At 39.1% G+C, this 27,934-nt stretch overlaps 1 protein-coding gene and 1 non-coding gene across 2 annotated transcripts in view; both read left to right on the forward strand.

The window, feature by feature from the left end:
* DIS3L2 (DIS3 like 3'-5' exoribonuclease 2) overlaps positions 1–27,934 on the forward strand; it is a 349,252-nt gene that overhangs the window by 83,152 nt on the left and 238,166 nt on the right. The gene's annotated exons all lie outside the window — the stretch shown is intronic.
* On the forward strand, positions 9,398–9,619 carry LOC116867985. Its single transcript, XR_004382709.1, has one exon. It is a non-coding gene; the product is annotated as a small nucleolar RNA U3 (small nucleolar RNA).

Below are 27,934 nucleotides of genomic sequence, written 5' to 3' on the forward strand. Positions count from 1 at the left end.
TCTAAAGAAGAGAGTTATTAAATCTATAGCTAGATATTGTCAAGTATTAAAAAAATCAACATAGATCCAGGAAATTGTAATACATGACTTAGCATTAGGTAGTATCTTGAGTTGCCTTCATGGGTAAAGAGGGATGATTTTACCAATTGAAATGACCAAAGGCCTAGTATTAATTCTTAGAAAACAGACAACTTAGGAAAAATTAACTAGAGTTCTAGTGGGCTTTTTTGTTTTGTTTTTATTTTTTTTAAAGATTTTATTTTTTTATTGTAGAGAACAGAGAATGAACCATCAGTGAGGAGAGGGAGAGGGAGAAGCAGACTCCCTGCTCAGCAGGGAGCCTGATGCGGGGCTCGATCCCGGGACCCTGAGATCATGACTTGAGTTGAAGGCAGGTGCTTAACCAACTGAGCCACCCAGCTACCCCAGAATTCTAGTGGTTTTATCTTAAGACTAGACAAGTATGATAGCTTCTCAGGGCATTATGAAGGCAGGTGTTGGGAATGTGTTGTAACCTTACCAGACATCTGTTGGAGGTAGTGCATCAGATACTGAGAGAACTGACCCAAGTATAAAGTTAAATCAAGAGCTACAGCTTGCTGAACAAGCGGTTACAGACCCAGCTATCATCCTGAGCCAGCAGTAGATCACAGATTCCTGGGGGCATGTGGCCCAGATATTCAGAAGGCAAGTGGGCAGTTGTCATGTAAGAGGTGGGTCCTTCTGGCGCTTTGGGACAGAGGCCTGAGTTCAGAGATACGGACTCTCTTATTGTAAACAGACTGGTAGAAGCAGCCACTGGGCTGGGAGTTGGGGATTGCTGAGCTAGGAGAATTGGCTAGAGTGGTCCTGGGAGCAAGAACCAAAGCAGAAGACCAACTCTGGGACCCAGAATTCTGGGCCTCTTTTTGGTTGTACCAAGGGAAATTTGGGAGCCCAGAATTAAGTTCTGGTATCTTGGAGCTAGGAGGTGGGTTAAAAGCGAAGGCCTCCTATAGGAGGAGCCAAAGCTGTTTAAATATTGCCTACCTTGCTTGATTGGGAACTAGGGTGAGCAGCTTAGTTGATGCAGCCATAGTGAGTAACCCAGAGAAAATCAGAGTAAAGGAGAAAGACAGGAGCATATTAAAATGAGACTCAATTAGACCATTCCACAGTGTGAAACAGAATCTGACTAGCTGAAGAGTCAGGGGTGGATTTCAAGTGAAATTCCTACTCATTGTGTAAGGACCTATTTAGCAAGAGGCTTTCATTAAAGTTAAACTGTCCCTGCTCCCCTTCCCCCAGGGGATTTACTTGGAGACAAGTCCCGGAAACCAGCCTCAGGTAACAAAGCTCAAATACAGGGGTGGGTCAGGCCAGGTGGAGACATCTGATCAGTGGGGGTATGCATACTATCTCCCTGGTTATCAAGGAGTATGGGCCCCGCCCTTTGGGAGCCTTTTGAGTGCCAATCCCAACCAAGGTGATAGGCTGGGTCAAATGTCTACTAGGATAAATTGTAACTCAGTTGGTCACCTAGCATCACTGTGGAGTTTCCTGTGTGTGTTACAATCTCATTGGCCACCTGTGCCTGGCCAGGCCCGACCACATGGCCTTTGCCCTTAAAAACTAGTCTGTGAAACAGAGAAGGGTCGCCCTCTCTTGTAAGAGGTGCGTCCCTGAACGTTTGGTTAGATTCTTGATGCTTGGCGTGAAATAAAGCTTTGCTTGACCTTCGCTTTATATCAGTCTCGCTCCTTTAATCATGGACCCATTATTGGGGCATAACAGTTGAAAATTTGCTTTGGGGGCGCCTGGGTGGCTCAGACGTTAAGCGTCTGCCTTTGGCACAGGTCATGATCCTGGGGTCTTGAGATCAAGACCTGCATCAGGCTCCCTGCTCGGCAGGAAGCCTGCTTCTCCCTCTCCCACTCCCCCTGCTTGTGTTCTCTCTCTCACTGTGTCTCTCTCTGTCAAATAAATAAATAAAATGTTCAAAAGAAAAAATAAAAAAGGAAATTAGCTCCTATATATTTTTTTGTCTGAATACTTAAAATTATGGTAAGAAAGGCTGAAGTTGATTTGATATATTGATACCCACTGGGAACCTATAATGTTGTTCATTTATCCTCCAGATATCTGTTGAGAACTTCCATCAGACTGAGAAGATACAGTCAGAATAAACCAATTAAGCACTTTGTTAGCAAAGTCTAATTTCCTCTTGGGACAGGATTATTTCACTTAATTTACAACAGAGCAAAGTCTATACATGAATTAAGGAGGGTGGAGAAGTGGGGATAATTATTCTATATTTTCTAAAATGTCTATGATACAGTCACTAAGAAAATTTTTTTTATGCAAACTTATACTTCAGCAGAAGAATAATAGAAGCATGGATGGGTATTTTAGAAGAGATTGGCACAGAAAGAAATAACGAGTTTGAAAGAACAAAGGAAGTGTTGATAGGAGTTACTACTCTTGTTCTAAATTAAACAAACAAAAAAAAATCAAAGTGCACATTTAATCCCCAATTTTCAGGGGCTGTTCCAGACTTTCTTATGGTCACATGAAATTGGTCTCATACAGTAAATTGTTTCCTTTGACAACTAGCTTTTCCTTCAAGTGATTGTTTTAAAGTTTTGTCTTCCAAGTTCTTCTTTAAATATGCACCCATCATACTAGATTATATTTAATCCAATCTCTTATATAACCACTATCATTTTGGATTGTTCTCAATTCCAGTGGAATTAGGATTTCTTAGAACTGTTTGGTTTCTTGGCCCGTATGGCAGGCCTGAAAAAGACTTGGAAGGTACTTAATGATGGAAGGCAAGGTCTTTGAAGCCTCCACCCACAGGAGTATGGTAGGTAAGGTATATCTACTACCATGATCAGATTTTCCCCAAATTGTTATATACACAAGCCTATTTTTAAGAATCATCTTTTCTTCTTCATTATTGCCAGCTCTGGGATCAAATATTTCAGGTTCTTGCCTGCTCTAAACATGCCTTCAGATCTCCATAATTCAAATTGAAATGTCTAAAATAAGGAATGTATCATTTAAGGATAGAGTAGCTTATTTGTGCTGGGAAACTCCCAATTAATATTTCAGGATTATTTGCTAGAAAACTAATTCAGTCCTTTGTAACTCCATGGAGATGGTTTCATGAAATTCACCTTCATTGTACAGAATGAATTAATGTAGTTAAAGGACTTAACAGCAACGCTGGCACATTTTAATTGCTTAAGAAATGCCACATACTATGATTATTCTTCCCTTAGTTTAGCTAAGAGCACGTAATAACTCACATTTACTATTCCCAGCTCTTGAATTTACCACTGATAACATTTATTCATAGTAGATATAAAATGTTGATGTAAAATGTTGGTGTGTCACTATGCATTCCTTTGAAGTGTCTAAATTGCTGGAAAGTTCTGTGGTAGCTAAGGTTATACTGTGGAGCAACATTTTTTTTTTTTTTCTTATGCTCTTTGCCCATCAAGATCACCTAGGGCCTCGCTTTTTATTATCTTCACCCCAGAGCCCAGGCTGAATGGAATAGCTGCCATCAGGAATGTTCCCCTTTTCTGTGGCAGAAGAAAACGGAGCCCTGGACATTTAAAATGTCTTTGCCCAGAAATGACTCCATCAGTTCCACTTACAATCTTTGGCTAGAATGATTCACCTGGTCCTCCCCAACCTCAAGAGGGCCAAGATGTGTCATCCTCCCAAGTGTCTGCAAGTAGGGATGGCAGTATATAGCTGGTGAACTGCCCTAATGACGATCCCACTGCATTAATTAGATTGCTCTTACATTGCGTTCTTAATAGCCTTGATGAGTATGTGCCATTGGTCATTAGGGACATCAGGCAACAGTTTCTGTATCACTTACTGCAAATTCATCCCCACTAATGAAAAAAGAATTCAGAAATAGCTGGAAGATCTAGGTGGTCTTTAAGATCACATTTAATTATATAATTCTGGCTTGAAAGTAAAATATGCGATGCAAAGTAAACTTGTTCATCCTTGAATTAAGTTAATGGTACAGTTTTTGTTTGTGAAAGGCAAGGAAGTTAGGTTTTAAGGGAATGTACTGACATTTGTTAATATTTATAAATTACCATTACTAGTAGTATTGTGAAGTTATTGCTTGCTACTGCTGTTGTTAAATCTTTCAGTTTTTAGAAATTGCAAAAGGTATATCTTATCCCATGTTTTATAGAAACTAGTAATGATTTACGGCATGTATATAACTATATTATAAATTTAGGCAACTAGGGAGAGGGACATGGTAGATTTGGAGAAGTACAGAGATTTTAGTGTTTTGGAGCTTAAAATGTAAGGTAGAATTTATTGTGGCAGGAGACCAGGCCAGGCTGGTAGATGGTGGTCGGGAGGGTAGGGAGCTCACGTCCTGAAGTGTCTTCGTGCTGGTGAAGGAGTTCAGCTGTTGTCATCCGGGCACTAGGGAGCTTGAAGGAGGTTAAGAATGGGTGGTGAGTGATTCAAGAATAAAAGACCCAGGGTACCTGGGTGGCTCAGTTGGTTGAGCATCTTAGCTATTGATCTCAGGGGTCATGAGTTCAAACTCTCCCTTGGGTCTGGAACCTACTTAGAAAAAAGAAAAGACCCAGAGATGACAGTTACAATTGTTTTTGATGTGAGAGAATCATGACCTAACTATATATTATCTTAGGTTGGGTTTCCCAGAGATGGGACCTCTGGTGGAGTTTCTTGCTCACACGAATATGTCTTTGTGAAAGATTTTTAAAATACCTAAGTTACTTAAAAATTTAATTAGTAGAATCACAACATGGATCCAGAGTTAGCATTTGAGAATGTGTTACTGAGAATGAACTAGATCAATGCTGGATGCAGGTGCTTCTGGGTGGTAAAAGGGTGAAGTGGGAGCGCAGCACACAGAACCGAGCGTGCAAACAGGGAGCTGCTCTGTGGAAGATCAGATCAGGTGTTAGCAGCACAGTACACTGGGGACAGTTGGCCAGGAGCAGGGAGATGTCCTGATGGTGATTTTTTTTGGTAGCGTGTCCTAAAGTAGGAGTCGGCAAACCTCTATAAAAGCCAGATAGTGAATGTTTTAGGCTTTGCCGACCATGTTTCTGTTGCAGCTTCTCAACTCTGTCTCCATAGCGTAAAAACAGCTATGTACTGGTGAAACTTCATTTACAAAGATGGCTAGGTCTGGCTCATGAGCAATCGTTGGCGGACCTGTGTTCTAGAGGCGCGGTTAGACGTCCTGAAGGCCGTCGCTGCCCCTGCCCTAGCAGAGCACTGTGGGCACCTCGGCTCACGCCCCTCGCTCTCAGCCTAGCAGCACTACAACTGTGTCTTCCTATTTTGACTCCAGGGCAGCAATTCAAGCTTTTAGTTCTTGAGGCTTTTGTTTTTAAGTCAGAAAATTCTAAAGAGTCTTTACCTTTGTGGGTTCTTGGAAGTTATTGGACTGGATTCTGTGGTTTTTGGTTGTTTTTTGTTTTTTATTTTTTAGTTATCCTCTTTAATGATCTGTGTGAATGCTGTTTGCAGTAAGAGTTTATATGTGTTTGGCATAGTTAGAGTGCCTTTTTGATCAGGTTAGAAATCAATGTTGCAGATTAAGGTCTATAATATTCTTGGAAGCAGGGGAAGGTGAATGCAGAGCACTCTGGCCACCTTAATTGCTGCCGTGGCTTTCTCTCCTTACGGCTGCGTTACTCGGTTTCTCATCCAGTATTCCCGGGCTCTGCCCCTATGCTTCAGGCCTTTGTTGCCATTTACTCGAGCAGTGGGTAGCATGGAGTTGGCGTTTGCGGTGATCAGAGAGAAGATAAGTGATTCTCCACTCAGTCCTTTTTAGTGTCAAACTAGGCGCATTTGTCATTGGAAAAATTGTCCGGGGTACGGGATGTGGTAGAGGAGGGCATTAGTAGGTCAGATAAAGGTCTGTGCTTGAGGCAGGTGACAAAGATCAGTTCAAAGGGAGGAGTGTAAGGCTCTAAGCGGGAAGTGAGCTGATGGTCAGGAACCAAGGAGATTTCTAATGGGTTAGAAACACAGAACGAATGATTGAGGTAAATGGTTTCGAATATGGTCTGTCAGCAAGGGTGGGCTCCTTCCCTCATGCTACGCCCTGTGAAGGCGCTGTTGAGTGCTTGCTACAAACCTTGGGAACATGGTATGAAATAAGATAGGCAAGATCTGGTTCTAAACCACAGAGCGTAGAAAGAGACTTTAGTGGCTATTTTGTCAGTTCTCCCAGAGGTGGTACTTCCAGAGTGCCGTTCTAGATGCAGAGTAGGAAAGCTTACTCATTATGTACGGTGGGTGCCTTAGTGTGGAAGGGCTGGATTTTCTTGAGGAGAAAAGCGTTCTGAGACGGCCAGCCTTGCAGAGCAGTGTGGAGTGGTGAGTGCAGTGGGCGAGTCCTGGAGTGCGGTGCGAGCGCACAGTACGGACACCCTGCCCGCCTGCCGAGGGTCACAGAATGCTTTCTGGAAATACATTTCTGGAGGAAATGAAGTCTGAATGTAAAGTGAGTTTGAACCAGAAGGCTTGATGGAGAGAGAGGAGAACCTGGCCTGCTCTCAATCCGAGAGGTTGTTTATTAGAGTGGGAATGGAGGCTATGAGGGGAAGACACATGGCTAGAGTAAGTGTTTGTCAACTTCGCCAGAGGCTCCTGCTCATTTGATGCTGGCTGAGACCAGTTGTAGAGTTGAAGACCCAGATCTTTCTGGGTGAAGCTAGGACGAACCTGGGAACTGTTGGAATCATTGGTGCACTGTCATTTCTTTTTCTGGAACCATTGGCGGAGTGAGGTCTCATTGTTTATAATGCCCTGTGGTGGAGTATCTCCAGTCTGTAAGCACCATAGTCTCAGATCTTCTGGGATAAGATCTAGGTGGTTTTTGACAGTGAGGAGCTTAAGCCTTGCAAGCTGGGTTTTTTGCCTTTCAGGACATTCTTGGTGTTACATGTGGTATTCCTTCTGGATCCTTGCAACTTGAAGTGTGTTCTAGGTACTAGCAGCCCTGCAGAATCTCAGGCTGTTCCCTGAGACCTGCTGAATAACAATCTGCTTCTTTTTTCAGCTCCGTTTAAAATTCAATTATAATTAACATACAGTGTTGTGTTAGTTTCAGGTGTGTAATATAATGATTCAGAAATTTCGTACATTTCTCAGTGCTCATCCAGATACCGTACTCTTAATCCTCTTCCTGTTTCACACATCCTCTCACCCACCTTCCCTCTGGCAACCACCAGTGTGAAGAACCTGTCTCTTCATGAGATCCCCAAATGATTTGCATGAATGTTAAATTTTGAGAACCACTGATGGTGGCTAATTAACTCTTCTTTCTTTTAAAATAAAAACTACTTTGGCACTCTAGAGAGAGCATCTGTATATGGCATTACTCTGTTGTAGCTAGTCCTAGGGGAGAGTCGTGAGTGCAGTGTAGCAACTCGTTGGGTCTTTAGAGATTTGAAGTAATGATTTCCTTATTTTATTTTATTATATTTATTTTATTTTATTTTTTTAAGAAGAAAGGAGGGCTTCTTCTTTTTTTTTAAGATTTTATTTATTTATTTGACAGAGAGATCACAGGTAGGCAGAGAGGCAGGCAGAGAGAGGGGGGCAGGGAACCAGGCTTCCCTCTGAGCAGAGAGCCCGATGTGGGGCTCGATTCCAGGACACCGAGATTATGACCTGAGCCGAAGGCAGAGGCTTAACCTACTGAGCCACCCAGGTGCCCCATGATTTCCTTATTTTAGCAGAATCAGACTCTGGTTACCTTCCCCCACCAACACACACACACACACACACACACACACACGCACGCACGCACCCCACTCTTCCCTTCTCTATTTAGTTAGAGCAAAATGAAGGACTGAGGGGTTATTCTTGTAGGTATAGTTGGAAAAAACTTCCTAATTAGTTTATTGAAAAAAAGACAGATTTCAATCCATATCATTAGTTGTTCATTTTATGTTAAGGTCAAATAATCATGTCATTTCCATTAGTCTCCAGTTTCATTAGTGCTTTTATGCATGTTTCTGTTTAATGCGTGTTTGTTGTGGGGTACGCTTTCTATTTCTTTTTTCCTAAACCACTGTTTGAGGCCTGCTTTTAGTAGTTCCCAACATGTTAAAGTCTTTTTGAAAAGTAAACCTATAGGATTTTGAAAAATTATTTCAGTGTTCAGAATTTTGTATCTTGAAACAATCCACAATATAAGCTTCCAATAATGTGAGCATTATTTTTTTCCCTTTTCCCCTGTGCTGTTGTAGTGTCATATGTTGTTGCATCAGATGAGATTGTATTTTATTTATTTATTTTTAAAGGATTTTATTTATTAGAGAGAGAGAGTACGAGAGTGCAGAAGCAGGCGGAGGGGCAGAGGGAGAAATAGACTCTGGGATCATGACCTGAGTGGAAGGCAGATGCTTAAGCAACTGAGCCACCCAGGTGCCCCACATCAGATGAGATTTTAAAGAAAAAGAACATAGCTGGAAGGGTAAAGAGCTAGACGAAGCAAATATAAACAAAAGTAGTCTGAAACTGTTCAATGTCTATAATTGGGGTTTATTAAAAGGATATATTGTTTTTTAATAAGTAGGGTACCCACATTTTAAAAATGATTTATTATTTATCATTTAATTGCAATTATCTTTTCATTCTGACATTTACTTTGGTAAGAGGTTAGATTATGCCACAAATGATTAAATTAATGATTTTATTGAGATAAAATTCACATTTTAATCATTTTATTTTTAAAATCATTTTAAAGAGTGCAATCCAGTGATTTTAATATATTCACAATGTTATATAACCATCCCCACTATTTAATTCCAGAACATTTTCATCATCCCCTAAAGAAACCTTGTCCTCATTAAACATTTGCTCCCTATTCCCCTTCCCTCCCAGACTCTGGCAACCACTAGTCTTTCTGTCTCTGTAGATTATTCTGGACAGTTCATGTAAATGGAATTATATAATATTTCCTCTTTTGTGTTTGGGTTCTAAGCATGTTTTCAAGATTCACTCATATTATAACATTTATCAAGTCTTCATCCTTTTATTTATTTTTTTTTTTGTAACTAAATAATATACCACTGTATAAATGTACCACATTTTATCTTTTCATTAGTTGACGGACATTTGGGTTGCTTACACATTTTGGCTATTATGAATAATGCTGCCATGAGCAACACCTGGGTGGCTCAGTTAAGCGTCTACCTTCAGCTCGGGTCATGATCCCAGGGTCCTGGGATCGAGGCTCGCATCAGGCTCCTTGCTCGGCAGGAAGCCTACTTTTCCCTCTCCCACTCCCACTCCCTTTGTTTGTGTTCCCTTTCTTGCTGTCTCTCTCTCTGTCAAATAAATAAATAAACTCTTGAAAAAAGATGTTGTATGTGGGAAGACTGTGCTTTCAGGGATCATTTCTGGATTTGTATTTGTATTTGTTATTAGAGAAGTTTCTCTGAACATGTAGTGTTTCTGAAAAAATGAGAATTAGGTGCAGTGGCGTCTCCTGAGTGTGATGCAGGCTTCTGGGAGTTGCTTCTGTAGCTGCCTTTGGCACTGATGCTCATTCTTCTCTTCCTTTGGGAGGGCGAGAGGGAGGGGATGCTGTCAGAGTGGGAAAAAAGAAAAAATGTTGTGGGCACTTACTGAATTGGATATGCCCAAGTTGTTTTTGTTGCTGTTGTTGATGAAGGGTGTTTATTACTGTTATTGTTGTTTTGCGATAGTATATTACTGAATGCAGTATGGGAAGTACATTCCCTTCATTACCAAACACAAGTACTCTTCTCCTCTTAGCCATTTTGTGTCATCGTTCCCTGCTTTTCAAAGTGCCTCTATACAATGAGTATACAATACTCATATTATGTGTGTGTGGTTTAGTATTGTGAGCTTTTATTTACTATAAACATTGTCCTATTTTATTACCAAGATTTTTAGGCACAAGTTAATGTACTGAGAAAGTGTCTAAATAAATTGTCACTTTTAAGTACTGCATAGTATTTCATTGAGTGAATGTTTTTTATTTTTAATAACTTCCCTATGTTATAGGACATTTAGTTGTTTGTATTTTTTGTTATCTAAATAATATTGTGAAGAACACCTTTAAATACATAACTTTTATTTTTTAGGATTGTTTCCTTAAGTTAAATTCTCTGAGTGCAATTTACTGGGTCAAAAGATGAGATAACTTTTCAAATTGTATCTGTGTATTGCCAGGTCATACCCATCGTTTAGGTAAATAACTGAAACCACACTCAAAAAGACTTTGCATTTATTTAAATTTTGCTTTTTGTTTTCCATCCATCCTTTGACCTTGTTGATTCTTTGAACATTGGTTTAATCATCTTCAATGTTAGCTTTTTCTCCTATGTGTTCTTTCTGTGTTTGGCACATTGAGTTGGACCGGATTTCAGTTTTCTGGTGGATACTGAGGCATAAGGTTGAATCTGTACTTCGAAGTCAGGAACAGGGGTATATTTCTCTGAATATAGATCTCAGTTTTGCGCATACTTGTCTTTTGTGCTTCTGTTCCTCTTCCTCTTTCTTTACAGTTAGATTTTTTGGATCCACTGCCTCTTTCTTGACAGTGGTCTAGATTCTGCAGTTTGACTTCCGACCCACTATTCTACTAAAGTTGTTCTTTCCATGGTTATTGCTGATTTCCTATCAATTTTCATTGGTCACTTTTTAGTTTTCGTTTTCCTTGAGCTTCTACAGTGATTTAAGACCATTGATTTCCATCCTCTTTGTAATAATGTCCCATTTGATCTGTGGCCCAATTCTGGTTCTCTCCTTGGTTTACTTTTTCTTAGTTGATTTCTCTCTTTCCTCCACCTTGTTGTAGACCTTTCCCAGTCTTTTGCCCTGAGCCATCTTTTCTTTCTTTATACACTTTTCACAGAGGCTTTTATGTACATTCAGAGTTTAAACTGGCACTTCTGTTTAGGTGATTTCCACCATCTGTTCATTTACCCAACATTTTTTCATTGGCCACTTTGTGCCTGGCAGTGGGCTGGTTCCCAGGGGAGCAAAATGAACACAATTTGCCCAAGATCAGATTTATAAACAGAGCAGCCATGGTGCTATCTGATATATTCCTTACAGGGACTTGAAGACAGATGTCAGAGCTCAGAGAAGGGGCAAAGACAGCTCTGCCTAAGGGAACTGGTGAACATTTCTTAAAATAGTTGACATTTGAATTTCAGTTTGAAAGAAGAGTTTGCCAAATGAAAATTCAGAGGAGGGGAGAATATTTTAGGCAAAGGGACTATAAGCATATATTCCTCCCAAGTTTCAGCTGGGGAGGGCAAGAGTTTTGTTTTATTTATGTTTATCTTCATGGAATTTGAAAAAGAACATGGTCTTTTCCAGTCAGATTAGGATCTACATTCTAGACCCTTTACTTAATGGCCCTGAGGCCCAGAAGCCTCATGTATAAATGAAAGTAAGTTTTTTTGGTAAGGATTAAAGAGCTACAATCACCCAAAATAGTGTCTGGCAAATAGGTACTTTTAAAATGTGAGTTCTTCTTTCAGTTTCTTGTCCTTGCATCTAGCAGCTGTAACTGACATGCAGCGGTTGGGGATAAATACTTGTTGAACAATTTCATCATTTCCAGACAACATAAGAAGAATGATCTTGTGATACAGAATTTTATGACTGAAGAACATGGGTGAATTTACTAAATTTAGTGGTCTTTCAAAGCAAAAACTTGTTTTCTTCAGAACTATAATTGGAAGAGAAAATACAGCATGGGATCAAGGCAGGTTTGCTGATGTTTGCACATGAGAGCTGGATATAATTCCCCGCCCCCAAAATCAAAGATGGACTGTGTTGGTTATAAATGTCTTCTCTAATGTTTCTTCATTAATATTTATAGTTGGTTCTTATTTGTTTCCATCTTAATTTCCTTTGGTGTAGAGAGTTAAGTAAGTATGGTTATAGATTTTGATTGTTCCCAGATAGTCTGTTTTTTTCCTAGAGGCCACAGATGCCATCCTCACCTACTTTTCAGTTAATATTAGCTTAGACTAGAATCTTTTAGCTCTTTGTTTCCATTTGTATTTCTTCATGTAACATAAAGGCCTTTGTGTGACCCGCCCTTTGCTCTCTCAGGCCACCTTCACTGTACCCTTAGCTCAGGCACCACGGAGGGAAGGTCTTTGAATAGGCACCATACGGCTGGCTGCACGTCTGCATTTTCTTCTTACACACATGGTTTCCTTTGCTTGCGGTTCTCTGCTTGTGTCTCTTTGTCTTTACCCTGCACAGGTTGAGGCCTTTTCTTTGTATCTCCAGAATTGTTACTCAAGGTTTCTGTTTTACTTAATTGAAAAACCTTCAGGTGTTTCTCACCTGTAATATAGAGTCATTTATTACTATCTCTGTTCACATTCCAGTGGTATTTGATATTTTCTTCTGGGAATTATTTGTGTTGCTTCTTATGAATGATTCCCACTATTTGACGTTAAAAATGGCAACTAGCATTTATTGAGTACCTTTTGTGTGAGAGGCACACTTCTAGGGCCTTTGTAAATACTGCATATCGCTGGTGTAGATTACTTTGCAAGATGGACTGAACTGTAGTATTTCCATTTCATTGTTCATGTACTCATTTCTAAACACGCTGGAGCATTTTGATATAATTCATGAGGGGGCAGTGTCTGGCAACAGCGGAAAAGTCAATCCCTAAATTGTAAAATTCTTGAATTTGAGTTTTTGTTCATACTTCCAACTTTCAATTCTCTTAAGGCTATATGGAATTTAGGAAATATATTCATGTCAGCTTTATTATTATTATTTAAAAATAGTTTAAAATATGTATTTTTTTTTTACAGAAAATTAAAGCAAGAAGGTATTGATATGTCAGTTTTCTCTTAATTCATTGATTTGATGATTTATTTAACAAATATTATTTTGGACATCTGTGGCACACCAGATAAGGGGATAATATGTCACTGAATATAGCAAACAGTGTGGTGCCCTCATGGAACATACAGGAAGTTTATATTCTCTTTTAGACCTGAACAGAACCAGGAAGTCTTATTTTCAAAACCCGTTTTTTTTTCTTTGTTTAGAACCATAAGGAATATCTTAACTGGAAACTACTTTAACAAATGCAAAAGCCAGAGTGCTTTAAATTTTTCTAATTTGAAAGGAAAATTCCGTTCATTCAGCAGAAAATAAATCATCTCCTTAGCTAAGTTCCTTTGGAAAAAGTTACCTGCAGTGTAATTTTTGTCTTAGAATTAATAAATTAGGGGCACCTGAGTGGCTCAGTGGGTTAAAGCCTCTGCCTTCAGCTCAGGTCATGATCTCAGGGTCCTGGGATCGAGCCCCGCATCGGGCTCTCTGCTCGGCGGAGAGCCTGATCCTCCCCCCCCCCACCTGCCTGCCTCTCTGCCTACTTGTGATCTCTGTCTGTGTGTTAAATAAATAAAAATTAAAAAAAATTAATAAATTAAATGACTTCCATTAGCCCATTCATTTTAGAGCCATTTGACACTTTCTTGAGGTCTAAAATTGATTAAAAGTAAATCACTGTTCATTTTATTTTTCTTTCTTCAATTTTGCCTTGAAGCTTTCCACTGATAGCTGTTATTACTTAGAAGTAGCACTGGGGAAGGGATTCCTGTTCTTTGGGCTCTGTCATCCTGAATCTCTAACATGGGTTGAGACACAGAACGTACACATGTGCTTATATGCATTGCAGGGAAGATTTTTTTAGGGATTTGGAGGGTACCTGCAAATAGAGGGCCTGGGCTCAGAAGAGAAAAAAAAGAAAAACAAGAAAGATAAAATTCATATAAACATGCACATAGAACACCTATGTATGGGAACTGCCCAAGTACATCTTATAAGTTACATGAACTCAACTAATTATTGAATTATAATTCTTTTATTGTATTGTATATATTTTGTACCCCACAGTAAAAATGTTTGGCTGATGGTGTGTACTTAAAAAAGGCAGAAAATCTATCCTCAAATCACATCAGTTTCCGATTCTATCAGCATGATCTGTTCCCATTCTAGCTGTGCATCTTCTTTGGAAGGAGGGAATATCTTTCAGAGCTCTTACAATTTTGCATTGACATCCAGCATTTAGTAAAAGAGCATCATGTATGAGAAATTATCAAAAACCAAGAGAAAAAAACAATAGAAACACACCCATGGGTAATTTAGATTTTGCTGTTATAGGAAATTAATTTTAAAATAACTGAGCCAATATGCTCAAGATAATAGATGAAAAGATAGAGAATTTCACCAGAGAACTGTTACTTATAGAAAGAGAATAGATAGAAATTCTAAAACTGAAAAAATAATAGAAACTGATTTATTCAGTCTATGTGTTTAGATAAAATTAGATACCACAGAAGAAGGGATTAGTAGACTGGAAAATAGTGCAGTAAAACATACCCCGACTAAGGCATGGAGAAAATAAAAGGATTAAATAGATATTAAATGCAAAGAAAACACCTTATATTTATGTAATTTGAGCTAAGGAGGAAAGAGGGAATGAAATTCAAACAGTATTTTAAGAAATTACAGCTAAGAATTTCCCTAAATATATAAAAGACATCTGACCACAGATTTGAGAAACTCAAGAAAGCCCAAACAGGATTAATAGAAAGCAGATCATATGTGGGCATACTAGAGTAAAACTTAATGAAATCCAAAGAGAAAACTCTTGACAAGAGAGAGAAGGGAAAGATCTCTTCAAAGGAACAGCAGCTGACTTTTCAAATGAATCTGATGGAAGCCAAAGGATGATAGAATGGTGTCTTGTAAAGTACAGAAAGAAGGGATGGGGTGCCTGGGTGGCTTAATAGGTTAAGCATCCGACTCTTGATCTCAGCTAAGGTCTTGATCTCAGGGTCATTAGTTCAAGCTCTGTGTTGGGTTCCATGCTGGGTGTGGAGCCTACTTAAAAAAAAAAAAAAAAAGTGCAGAAAGAAGATAACTGCTGAGGCACCTGGGTGGCTCAGTTGGGTAAGGATCTGCTTTCGGTTCAGGTCATGATCCCAGGGCCCTGGGACCGAGCCTGGAGTCAGGCTCCCTGCTCAGCAGGGAGTCTACTTCTCCTTCTCCCTTTGTCTGCTCCCTCCTGCTCATGCCCATGCTCTCTCTCTCTCTCTCTCAAATAAATAAATAAAATCTAAAAAAAAGAAAAAGACAATTGCTAACCTAGGTATCTATACAAAGTGAAAGTATATTTCAAAAGTAAAGGCCAAATTTGATATAATAAATACATTTCTTGATATATACAGCAAAATGGTCAGAAGAAGAAATAGATGAATGGAATAATTTAATATCTAGTAAAGAAATTGAATCTTTAATTCAGCTTTTTTTTTTTTTTTTTAAAACAAGGAAAACTCCAGGATCAAATGGTTTTACGGGTGAATGTTTTCAAATATTTATGACCATAAAATAGCCTCAATTTTACAAAACTTTTTGAAGAGTTGAAAAACGTCTTAAGAGGCCATTTTATTTTATTTTATTTTTTGAGAGAGAGAGTGAGTGAGCATGAGCTGAGGGTAGGAGCAAAGGGAAAAGGAGAAGCAGACTGCCCACTGAGCAGGGATCCTGGCTCGGGACTCAATCCCAGGATCCTGGAATCATGACCTGAACTGAAAGCAGATGCTTAGCCAGCTGAGCCACCCAGGCGCCTCTATAATGAACCACATTAACAGAATAAAGGAAAGAATCATACGATTACCTCAGTTTTTGCAGAAAAGTATTTGGTAAAATTCAATACCCATTTTTTTTTTTAAAGAGTTTTATTTTATTTATTTGACAGAGATCACAAGTAGGCAGAAAGGCAGGCAGAGAGAGGGGAAGAGAAATAGACTTCCCGCCAAGCAGAGAGCCTGATGTAGGGCTCTATCCCAGGACCCTGGGATCATGACCTGAGCCGAGCAGAGAGCCTGATGTAGGGCTCCATCCCAGGACCCTGGGATCATGACCTGAGCCAAATGGCCTCTTAAGACGTTTTTCAACTCTTCAAAAAGTAGAGGCTGGCTACTGAGCCACCCAGGTGCCCCTCAACACCTATTTTTGATAAAAATTCTTAGCAGACTATTAGCAGAGGAAATCTCCTTAATCTGATAAAGGCTTTTTACAAATAAAACAAAACAAAAGCCTGCAAAACATCATATTTAATGCTGAAACAGTGAAAGCTTTCCTTCTGATAGTGGGAGTGAAACAAAGATGCTGTTACCACTTCTATTCTACATTGTACCAGGGGACGTATGATAAAGCATGGGGGAAAATGTGTAAGGACTGGGGAAGGAAGTCAGTGGTCGTTATGTTCAGATACTTGATTATATACATGGAAAACCCTAAAGGATGAAGGTTGCTACATACAAAGTCAACCTCCAGAAATTATTTTTATTCTTCTATATCAGCAACAAACCAATAGTAATAATAAGAAATGGCACCCTTTACGTTAGCATAGAAAAACATGTACCTTAGGATAAGTATTGTGGATGATGTTCAAGACCTCAACATTAAAAACTACATAGTGTTGTTGATAGAAATTAAAGATGTCCTAACTAAATGTTTATGGCCCATAAGACTCAGTATGGCAAAAATGTTAATTCTTTCCAAATTGACCTATAGATTCAACACAGTTCCAGCAAGCATTTTCATGTGTGTGGCAACTGGTTCTAAGTATAGATGTCATGTAAAGGCTAAAAACAACGAAGGTAATTTTGAAGAACAAAGCTGGAGTTCTTACACTACCCAGCTAAATTGCAAAGGACTGCTAATGCTGAGAATTGGAGAGGGCTGGAGGAAATGGAACTCCCATGCTCTGCAAGTGGGTATGTTGGTCAGTATAACTAAAGCTGCAGATAACCTTATGACCCAGAAGTTCCATTCCTAGGTTTATGCTCAACAGAAATGGGTACGCTTGTGCACCAAAAAAAAAAAAAACGCATTCAAGAATCTTCAAAGCAACATGATATAAAATAGCCCTAGCTAGAAACCACTCGAGTCTTCAACAGCAGTAGCGTGGTGAATACACTGTGGTATATGTGTATGGTAGACTTTAGAGCTGTAGGAAGGGATGAGTACAGTTATGCGTAACAATTAAGGATAAATCTCACAAACGTTGAACCAAAGAAGCCTAACACAAAAGAGGATTTATGGTAGTGTTCTTCTTATAAACATAAAACTATGTCATGGTTTTGTCAGGGCATTTACCCTTGAAGAGGCAATGAATGAAAGGGACAGGAGGGCAGTGTCTGGGGTGTTGGTTCCCACAGGCACAATTTTCAGATGGTCTTAAGAGCCCTCCACTGATATACACACCACATATGGCCCTCTCCCCTTGAATGTGAGTGGGACCTGTGAATGTGATAAGTTATCATTCCAATGAGTATGTTACCTTATTTGGCAAAAGTAAAGAGATTTTTGCAGATGCTATTAAAGTCCCTAATCACTTGACTTTGAGTTAACCAAAAGCGAAATTATCCTTATAGGCCTGACCTCATCAGATGAGCCATTTAAAAGGTCCAGAGGTTGGAGATACTTTTTCCTGACCTTAAGGAAGCGAGCTGCTGTGAGTTCTACAGTTGGCAAGTAAATGAATTTTGCCAACAGTGGCTCAGGCTTATAAGAGGGGTTTGATCCTTAAACCAGAGATGAGATAACATCTCTGGGCAACATCTTGATGGCAGCCTTGGGAGATCCTTAGCACAGGGCCGAACTAGGCAGCTCCTGTATATACGTGACCCAAAGAGAATTGTATCATTTTTTAAAGCTGCTGAATTTGTGGTAAGTTCTTGGGCAGCATTGAAAACAAACACACTGGCAACACTGTTTCTTCATCTTGGTACTACTTACATGGCCATGTGTGTTTACTTTGTAAAATTCTATATTATGCATTTGTGATTTGTGTACTTTTCTGTTTGTAAGCAAAAATGGGCTATATCCAATAAAAGTGTTTATTTTTTAAAAAGATTTTATTTATTTATTTGATAGACAGATGACAAGTAGGCAGAGAGGCAGGCAGAGAGAGAGAGAGAGAGAGGGAGAGAGGAGGAAGCAGGCTCCCTGCTGAGCAGAGCGCCCGATGCGGAACTCGATTCCAGGACCCTGGGATCATGACCTGAGCCGAGGGCAGAGGCTTTAACCCACTGAGACACCCAGGCTCTCAAAAGTGTTCATTTTAAAACAAGAAAAATTTAATAGCACTCTCTGCATTACCTTCGACTAGTACACAAATATAATCAAGTAATTATGTTATCATTATACTCATCCTGTTGAACTCAAGCATATTTGGTCATGAAATTAACTTATATATCCCTTTCTATTAGTGAACTCACTTTCTGTCTCTTCTCTCTTATTGCCACGTCACTTACATTTTTCATTCTTTTCTCAGTTGTTTCACTCTGATAAATGGATATTTTTCCAAATTCCAACCCAAGTGTCAGACTCTTGAAAGCTGGAGATGTAATAATTTTCCAGTCTAATTTTGGAGTCTTTTTTTCCATTTTTAAAAACTTGAGGTATAATTGACATATAACGTTACATTAGTGTCAGATGTACAACGTGGTTTGATTTGTATATATTGTGAAATCGTCGCTGGGGCAAGTCTAGCTGACATCTGTCATCTTATGTAGGTAGTCACATGCAACATTTTTTTTCATGTAATGAGGACTTAAAATTTACTCCTAGCAACTTTTGAATATGCAGTACAGTTTAACTATAGTCACCATGCGGTACATTATATCCCCCTGACTTTTGTTTTATAACTAGAGGTTTGTACCTTTGACCTCTTCACCTATTTTTCCCCCCGCCCCCACCCCGATCCAGCCTTCACCTCTGACAACCACCAGTCTGGTCTCTGTATCTATGAACTCAGTGTGTGTGTGTGTGTGTGTGTGTGTGTGTGTGTGTTTGTATGTTTAAATTCCACATGTAAGTGAGGTGATATGGTTTTTGTCTTTTTCTGTCTGACTTTTTTCACTTACATAATCCTCTCAAGGTCCACCTGTGTTGTTACAAATGGCAAGATTTCATTCTTTTTATATGCTTGAATAGTATTCCATTGTATGTATGTGGAATTGTTGAATCATATGGTAGTACTTTTTTAAATTTTTTGAGTCACCTTTATATTGTTTTCCATAGTGGCTGTACCAGTTTACATTCCTACCAACTGTGCACAAGGGTTCCCTTTTTTCCACATCCTCACCAACACTTGTTACTTTTTTTTTTTTTTTTTAAGATTTTATTTATTTATTTGTCGGAGAGAGAGAGTGCATAAGCAGGAGGAGTGACAGGCAGAGGGAGAGGGAGAAGCAGGCTTACCAAGGAGCAGGGAGCCCAATGCAGGGCTCAATCCCAGGACCCTGAGATCATGACCTGAGCTGAAGGCAGCTGCTTAACCGACTGAGCCACCCAGGAGTCCCCCCCACCACCACTTTTTCTTTGATAACAACTATTGTAATAAGTTTGAGGTGATATCTCATTATGGTTTTGATTAGCTTTCCCTGATGATGAATGATGTTGAGTGTCTTTTCATGTACCAGCTGGCCATCTATATTTCTTCTTTGGAAAAATTTAGATCCTCTGCCTTTTTTTTTTAAGATTTTACTTATTTATTTAAGAGAGAACAAGAGAAAGCATGGTGGGGGGCGAGGGGGAGAGGCAGACTCCTCCCTGCTGAGCAGGGAGCCCAGCGTGGGACTCAATCTCAGGACCCTGGGACCATGACCTGAGCCTAAGGCAGATGCCTAACTGACTGAGCCACCCAGGTGCCCTGATCCTCTGCCTATTTTTTTTAATTGGATTGTTTGGGGTTTTGCTTTTTTGTTTTTTTATTATTGAGCTGCATGGATTATTTATATATTTTAGATATTAATCCCTTATTAGGTGTATGATTTGCAAATATTTCTTCCATTCAATCAGTTGATAATTTTCTCTGCTATGCAGAAACTTTTTAGTTTGATGTAATCCCACTTTATTTTTGCTTTTGTTGCTTTAGATTTTGGAGTCATTTCCAGAAAATAATCGCCAAGACTTATGTCAGGGAGCTTCCCACCTGTGTTTTCTTCTAGGAGTTTATAGTTTTAGGTCTTACATTCAAGACTTTAATGGATTTTGAGTTAATTTTTGTGTATGGTGTAAGATAGTAGTCTAGTTTCATTCCTTTTTGCATGTGGCGGTTCGGTTTTCCCAGCACCATTTATTGAAGAAACCATGTTTCCCCATTGTATGTTCTTGTCTCCTTTGTTATAAATTAATTGACCATTTATGTGTGAGTTTATTTCTGGGCTCTCTGTTCTTTTCCATTGATCTATGTGTCTTCTTTTTTTTTTTTTTTAATTGAAGTACAGTTGAGATATAACATATTAGTTTCAGATGGGCGCATAATGGTTTGACAATTATATACATTATGAAATGGTCACCACAATAAGTATAGTTACCATCTGTCACCATACAAAGTCATTACAGTATTGAATACACTCCCTATGCTGTACTTTTCATCCCTGTGACTTGCTTATTTTATAACTGGAAGTTTGTTCCTCTTAAAGCCCCTTTATGTATTTCACCTATACCCCTACCCCCACCCCCGGCAACCACTAGTTTGCTCTCGTTTTGTTGTTGTCTGTTCATTTGTTTTGTTTTTCAGATTCCACGTTTAAGTGGAGTGATATGGTATTGTCTTCCTCTGACTGACTTATTTCCCTCAGCGTCAGTGTTGTTAGCTCCATCCATGTTGTTGTGAATGGCAAGACTTCACTTATGTGTCTGTTTTGACGTCAGTACCGTACTGCTTTGATGGCAGAGCTTCAGAATCAGGGAGTGTGATGTCTCCAGCTTTGTTCCATCTTAAGATTGCTTTGGCTATTTAGGGTTCTTCTAGTTCCATATAAATTTTAGGATTGTTTGTTTTATTTCTGTGAAAAATGCCGTTGGAATTTATTTCAAACTTTAACTCCAGTGTAGTTAACAATCAATATTATGTTAGTTTCAGGTGTACAATATAGTGATTCAACAATTCTGTACATTACTCAGTGCTAATCATGATACGTGTCTTCTTGATCCCCTTCACTTATTTCACCCATTTATTTAAGAATCTGTTTTGGTTTGTCTCATTTTTTATTTGTTCATTTCTTGAATTCCACATGTGAGTAAAATCACATGATATTTATTTCTCTGACTGACTTATTTCACTTAGCATTATGCTCTCTAGATCGATCCACATTGTTGCAAATGGCGAGATTTCATTCTTTTTTTAATGGCTGAATAGCATTCCATTGTAAATATTTACCACATCTTCTTTATCCATTCATCAGTCAATAGACATTTGGGCTGCTTCTGTAATTTGACTATTGTAAATAATGCAGCGGTGAACATAGGGATGCACGTATCTTTTTGAATTAGTGCTTTCATATTTTTTGGATAAATACCCAATAGTGGAATTACTGGATCGTAAGGTAATTCTTTTTGTAATTTTTTGAGGAACCTGCATAATGTTTTCCCCAGAGGCCACACTAGTTTGCATTCCCACTGACAGTGCTCAGGCGTTCCTTTTTCTTTACATTCTTACCAATACTTGTTGTTTCTTGTGTTTTTGATTTTATTCATTCTGGCAGGTATGAGGTGATATTTTATTATAGTTTTAATGTGTATTTCCTTGATGATGAGTGATGTTGAGCATCTTTTCATGTGTCTGTTGGCCATTTATATTTCTTTGGAGAAATGTCTGTTCATGTCTTCTGCCATTTTTAAAAGAAAAAATTATTTATTTGAGAGAGAGCCAAAATTGAGTCAGATGCTTAACCTACTGAGCCACCCAGGTGACCTGATATTTTGTTCTTTTTGATGTAATTATAAATGGGATTGTTTTCTAAATTTCTCTGTCTACTAGTTCATTATTAAGGAATAGAAACAAACCAGAGTGCCTGGGTGGCTCAGTCGGTTAAGCGTCTGCCTTTGGCTCAGGTCATGATCCTGAACTCCTGGGATTGAGCTCCACGCCAGGCTCCCTGCTCAGCAGAGGAGTCTGCTTCTCCCTTTCCCTCTGCCGCTCCCCTGGCTCCTCCCCCTGCTCATGCTTTGTCTCTCTCAGATAAATAAATAAAATCTCTAAAAATAAAAAAATTTAGAAATAGAGAATAGAAACAAACCAAATTTTTGTATATTGATCTTGTATCCTGCAACTTTACTGAATTCATTTATTAGTTCTAATAGGGTTTTTAAATTAGTTCTTTAGGGTTTCATATATAAAATACCATGTCATCTGCAAATAGAGACAGCTTTACTTCTTCCTTTGCAATTTGGGTGTTTTTTAATTAATTATTTTCTTTGCCTGGTTTTCTGGCTAGGATTTCCAATATTCTATTGAATAAAAGTGACAAGGGTATGCACCCTTGTCTTGTTCCTGATCTTAGAGGAAAAGCATTAAACTTTTCACCATTGAGTATATTATCTGTGGGCTTGTCATGTGTGGTCTTTAGTATGTTGTGGTATGTTTTCCTCTATACTTTGCTGGGAGTTTTTAATAATAAATGGATATTGAATTTTATCAAATACTTTTTCTGTGTCCATTGAAATGGTTGTATGATTTTTATCCTTCATTTTGTTAGTGTTGTGTATAACTTAAATCTTATTTTATATATATATATATATTTTTTTTTTTAAGATTTATTTATCTGTTTGAGAGAGAGAGTGCATGCCAGAGGAGGGACAGAGGGTCTCAAGCAGACTCCATGCTAAATATGGAGCCCAGTGCAGGGCTCAATCTCATGACTCTGAGATCACGATTTGAGCTGGAACCTAGAGTTGGTTCTTAACCAACTGAGCCACCCAGGTGTCCCTTAAATCTTATTTTAAAAGATGATGCAACTCGAGCATGTTTCAAGTGAAAAGTAACATGACATGCTTCAAGTGTTGAACATCAAAGCCAGTACCTCAGTTCTAGAGGTCTCTAGTTTTGTGTCCATTTCCTCATATCACCAACCTTTTGGAATCCAGAGGCTATAAGTGCATGTCATTTAGTGGATGCAGTTTGGGTTGGGATGGAGGGTATTGAAAGTGGGTGACTTTCTCTAGAGCTATAGGATGATATTGAGGTGGTAGGAAGTATGGTAGAAAAATTAATTTAATTATAAATGTGTACTGTACCTGTCCTTATGTGGTGCATTTGGATGCCCTTGTCACAGATTATCTTTGATTTGGGTATCTACTTCCTGGAAATGGCTTCCTACTGTTCCAAGTTTTCTAAGGCTCACTGTGGTTTATAACCTTCCTCCTGCTTGAATTGATATGAAGTTAGATAATGTTCTTACTTTTCCTGCATGTGGAAACAGGACTTGGACTCCATCTGTATATGGATGAATGGGTATAAAGCCAGGCTGAGATCAAATCACTGATCACAAATAATCTTTGGGGTGAAGTATCCACAGATTGAAATTCTAAGTGGTTCAAGAAAGCATTTGCAAAATTAAATGTAGTAGTTATGACAGTTGAGTGCATGTAAACGTGTTTGATCCATAAAACATTTTTATTCATGCCTATTTTTAAAAATAGCTTTATAACTTAAGACTTTTTCTTTTTTATATCTCTGATTCTGAGTTCATAGTATTGTATTTTGGGAAAGCTAGAAATATTAAATAGTGCTTCTAGGGTAAAGTTATCTCTCAGTATTTCCATTATAAAATACAATTTTAAAGGGTTTAGAAGTCAGCTGTAAAAATTTGTTCTTGGCTGATACTTTGTATACAAAAATTTCTGCCCAGGATAATTTTCAGAAGAATTTTTTAGTGGCATAAACTGTGAGGTTATATGGCCGAACTAGCTTACATTGAACTCATTTTTTATGCTTCTATCAAGGTAGGGGAAAGATGACAGCTTTTAAAACGATTCAAATAAAACAATATGAAAATTGTATTTCCAGCCTCGTGCTCTTAGAAAATTGTTGGTTTAAAAAAATGTTAGCATCAGAAGACTCACCACTGGCTTAAGTATCAAAAATAATAGTACCACCAAAATCAGCATAAGTCCAAAATTTAAATGACTTTAGAATAACTCTTTTAAGACCAGATTTTAGCAGCTGATTTTTGAAAGCTGTATCTGGGGCTGCTCATTTTGTAACCCCAAAGGAATTCTTTTGGGCCCCTCTTGTTGAAATATAGCTTGTTTGTTACCTGGGCTTAGCTATCTGCAAAGCAAGGAAGGAAGTGCTAATGGGAGAGCAAAGACACGTTTCTTGCATGATTGGAGAACTACCCAGTGACGCTAGAGAACTTCTTGTTAATGTAGCTTTGTTCCTAAAGCTTTGCGCAAGTCTTAGCTTGAAAAGACTCACTGCAATGTAGATAAGCTCCTTGCTTTTATACTATTGTGAACACTCATGCACATAGAGTTCTGCACTTTACAGCCTGTGGCCAGGTTTCTTTTTTTATTCTTTTCTACTTCTTCAAAGTTAAATCTCATAAGCAGATTACCTCCAGGGATAATTTTGTATGTGGCAACCAGACCGGTCTCAGGGTTCACAATAGCTTCCTCTGTTGTGTCAGCTTCTGAACCATGGACGCGTAGTTCATGGGCATAGAATCCACAAGGGCACATTTGAGGTCTTGTTGGATTTGGAATGAAGCATGACTTTATGTGAAATATGAATTAGAAATTGGAAATTGTATTGGAGTTGTTCAGAAATTCAGTCTCCATGGTAGGGGAGGAACTACTTCGTTAGTGAAAGACAACCCCCCACCGTCGTAAAGTAATGATGATGCTGTACACTGTATTTCTGGCCAAATAAAGTGAAAAGAACAACAGTGCTTTAGTTTTCACTCTTAAAGAAAACAACGTCCTTAGACAAATGTATTTTTTAAAATCAAGTCAGTGTTTATTCAAAGATCTTGGGAAATTTGCTTTAGATTCTTAGAGTCATCTTGCCTACCTGTTTGGGGGACTCTGGTCCTGGGTGTGCTGGAGGCAGAAAAAAGCCTGCCTTGTTTCAGAGATTGAGACATGTTGCTTCTTCCAGAGTCATCTCTTCTGAGAAGCCTTCTTTAGCCTTGCCTGGTTCAGTTTTATGTAGTTTAATTATAGGGAGAGATAGGCACTCGTATTGTCATGACCCACCCGTGTGGAAGTGATAGTGGGAGTCTTAAAGGGACAGAAGGGTGCTACCATACTATCCAGCAAATGTTTGAATTCACAGTTCCTGAAAAATGGGTATGTTTAGTATATAGATGCTCTTTAGGAAAGAGCAGATTGTGAATTTCCCAGAGGCATAATCTGTTACTATCATTATTTTATTCCATTTGCCCCAGATTTGGCCAATAGAAGCTCCCAAGTTGGCTTTTGTATCATTTTGACATGTTCTCATCCTTCTTTGAACACTTCTTTATTTTCTGGAGATGCTCCAGCCTCATCTTTCCCTGCTTGTGCCATGGAATCAGCTGTTTTGTAGGAAGTCCTCATTCCTTTTAGTAGAGAAATCCAGATGCTCCCAAGTCCTCTCCATGAACAAAACTAGGAAGTATATGTGTGTGTATATACCCCTTTCATCTGTCTCTCTGTCTACCCACCAACCTCTCTTGGGGAAAACTGTGAGTTTACATTGATAGTTCCAACACCACAGGGTTCCTTAGAGTTTCCCCCTTTCCATATTTTTGACTCCTTCTACTAGTGAGAAACATGATTCTTATTGTCCACATTGTATTTACTTTTTTGCTCATCCCGTTTGTAACCAGTATGCTGATGTTACTGGCCTGCTCTACCGCGAGGTCACCCTTCTTGCTGGGCACGCTGTTGGGCTCCTGCCTCCTCACTCGGGCCCTGGATTCTCCACTGTTTTACCACATTATTTATTATTTTTTAAAAGATTTTATTTTTATTTATTTGACAGACAGAGATCACGAGTAGGCAGAGAGGCAGGCAGAGAGAGAGGAGGAAGCAGGCTCCCTGCTGAGCAGAGAGACCGATGCAGGGCTCGATCCCAGGACCCTGGGATCATGACCTGAGCCTAAGGCAGAGGCTTTAACCCACTGAGACACCCAGGCGCCCCTTACATGTTATTTTTGAGCAGGGGTGGGAGTTAGAGCTTTTCTGCATGGAATCGTATAACCGGTTGATCAGTGGCCGTCAGTGTACAAAACCTCAGTTCTATTGTGTTTGGAGTGTTATATATCATTTCTATATTAATATCTGCCTCAAGGGTTAGCTTTCTTTTTTTAAGCATCAGATTGAGAAAAAAGAAACGAGTTCTGCATTTGTGTTTATACGCATGTGCATTTTAGACTACATCTGAATGACATTCGGGCTTCTCTCTAGCAAGAAAGGGCTTAATCTTCCTTTGTGGATTTTGTGTATGTGTGGGTATGGTGGTGGAAGTGGTGGGAGGCTCTCATACTTGTCTGCTTATTATTCCTCCAACATGCCTACTTCCTGGACTTTTTACATACCATTTTTTCCTCAATGTTGTCCTCTTGACCTGTGCTGTTCTCACCATCTTTTATATGCCCTTCCTTGGTCATGTCAGCAGGAAGCAGTCATTCCCTTTCACTGCCCAGGGTTTATGCCGTTTGAATGATGTATGCTTTTGGTTACAGATATTTGGGGATGCGCCTTGTGGGTCCTACTTATTTCCAGGTGTCAGTATCCTGGTACGAGTGAGGATATCTTTGAGTGTTTTGTTAACTATTAAGTATCACCACTTTGTTAAGGAGGGGTTATTTAATGCCTAGTAGATGCCTTTTAACATTATAAAATTTTAATAAACCTTTATGGGATTTCAGATTTTGGCGGAATGAAAAATATTTGATATCAGTTGATTGCCTTGGCTCATACTTTCAGTGTTTTAATTGAGTTTTTGCTCCCCGGTGCATATAGATGCTAAGCTTGTTTGGCTTGGGTACAAAGGAGATTTATTTGGTTAACATGTCTACATACGGTCAAATTCTCCCTTTTTAGCATTCAGTTCTATGAATTTAAAAAGCTGTGTAGATTTGTGTAGCCTCTACCATAGTCAAGATAGAAAGCAGTCCCATCATACCCCAGATTCCCTTGCATCCCTTTTTAGTCTACTTACTCTTTCCCCATAGCCCTTCCAATCACGAATCTGTTTTATGTCCCTATGGAATTTGCCTTTTGTAGAAATGTCAGATAAATGGAATTATTTTGAGTCTGGCCTTTTTCTCTTAGCATAAGGCACTTGAGACTGTCCCCGTTGTTCAGTGTTGTTGAATACTGTTCCCCTATATAGATGACCCAGAGTTTGTTTACCCATCCACCAGTTGAAGGACACTTGGATCATTTTCATTTTTTTGACCTTTAAGAATGAAACTTCTGTGACCACTGCTGTACATGTCTTTGTATGGCCGTATGTTTTTTATTTCTCTTGGTTAAAGAAATAGAATCACTGGATCATACAGTAAGTGAGTCTTTTTTTTTTTAAAGATTATTTATTTATTTGACAGAGAGAGAGAGAGAGATCGATTGATCACAAGTAGTCAGAGCAGCAGGCAGAGAGAGAGAGAGTGGGAAGCAGGCTCCCTGCTGAGCAGAGAGCCCAATGTGGGGCTCGATCCCAGGACCCTGAGATCATGACTGGAGCTGAAGGCAGAGGCTTAACCCCCTGAGCCACCCAGGTGCCCCATCGTGTTTGTCTTTATAAGAAGCCATGAAGCTCTTTTCCAGGGTAGTTGTACCATTTTTTACTTCTATTAAAAATGTATAAGAGGGGCACCTGGGTGGCTCAGTGGGTTAAGCCTCTGCCTTCAGCTCAGGTCATGATCTCAGGATCCTGGGATCGAGTCCCACATCGGTCTCTCTGCTCTGCAGGGAGCCTGCTTCCTCCTCTCTCTCTCTCTGCTTGCCTCTCTGCCCACTTGTGATCTCTCTCTGTCAAATAAATAAAATCTTTAAAAAAAATGTATAAGAGAATCTGTTTCTCTGTATCCTTAGCAGGGCA

Source organism: Lontra canadensis, unplaced genomic scaffold, assembly GCF_010015895.1.
Source record: "Lontra canadensis isolate GAN:19392208 unplaced genomic scaffold, GSC_riverotter_1.0 scaffold13, whole genome shotgun sequence".
NCBI classification, from domain to species: domain Eukaryota; kingdom Metazoa; phylum Chordata; class Mammalia; order Carnivora; family Mustelidae; genus Lontra; species Lontra canadensis.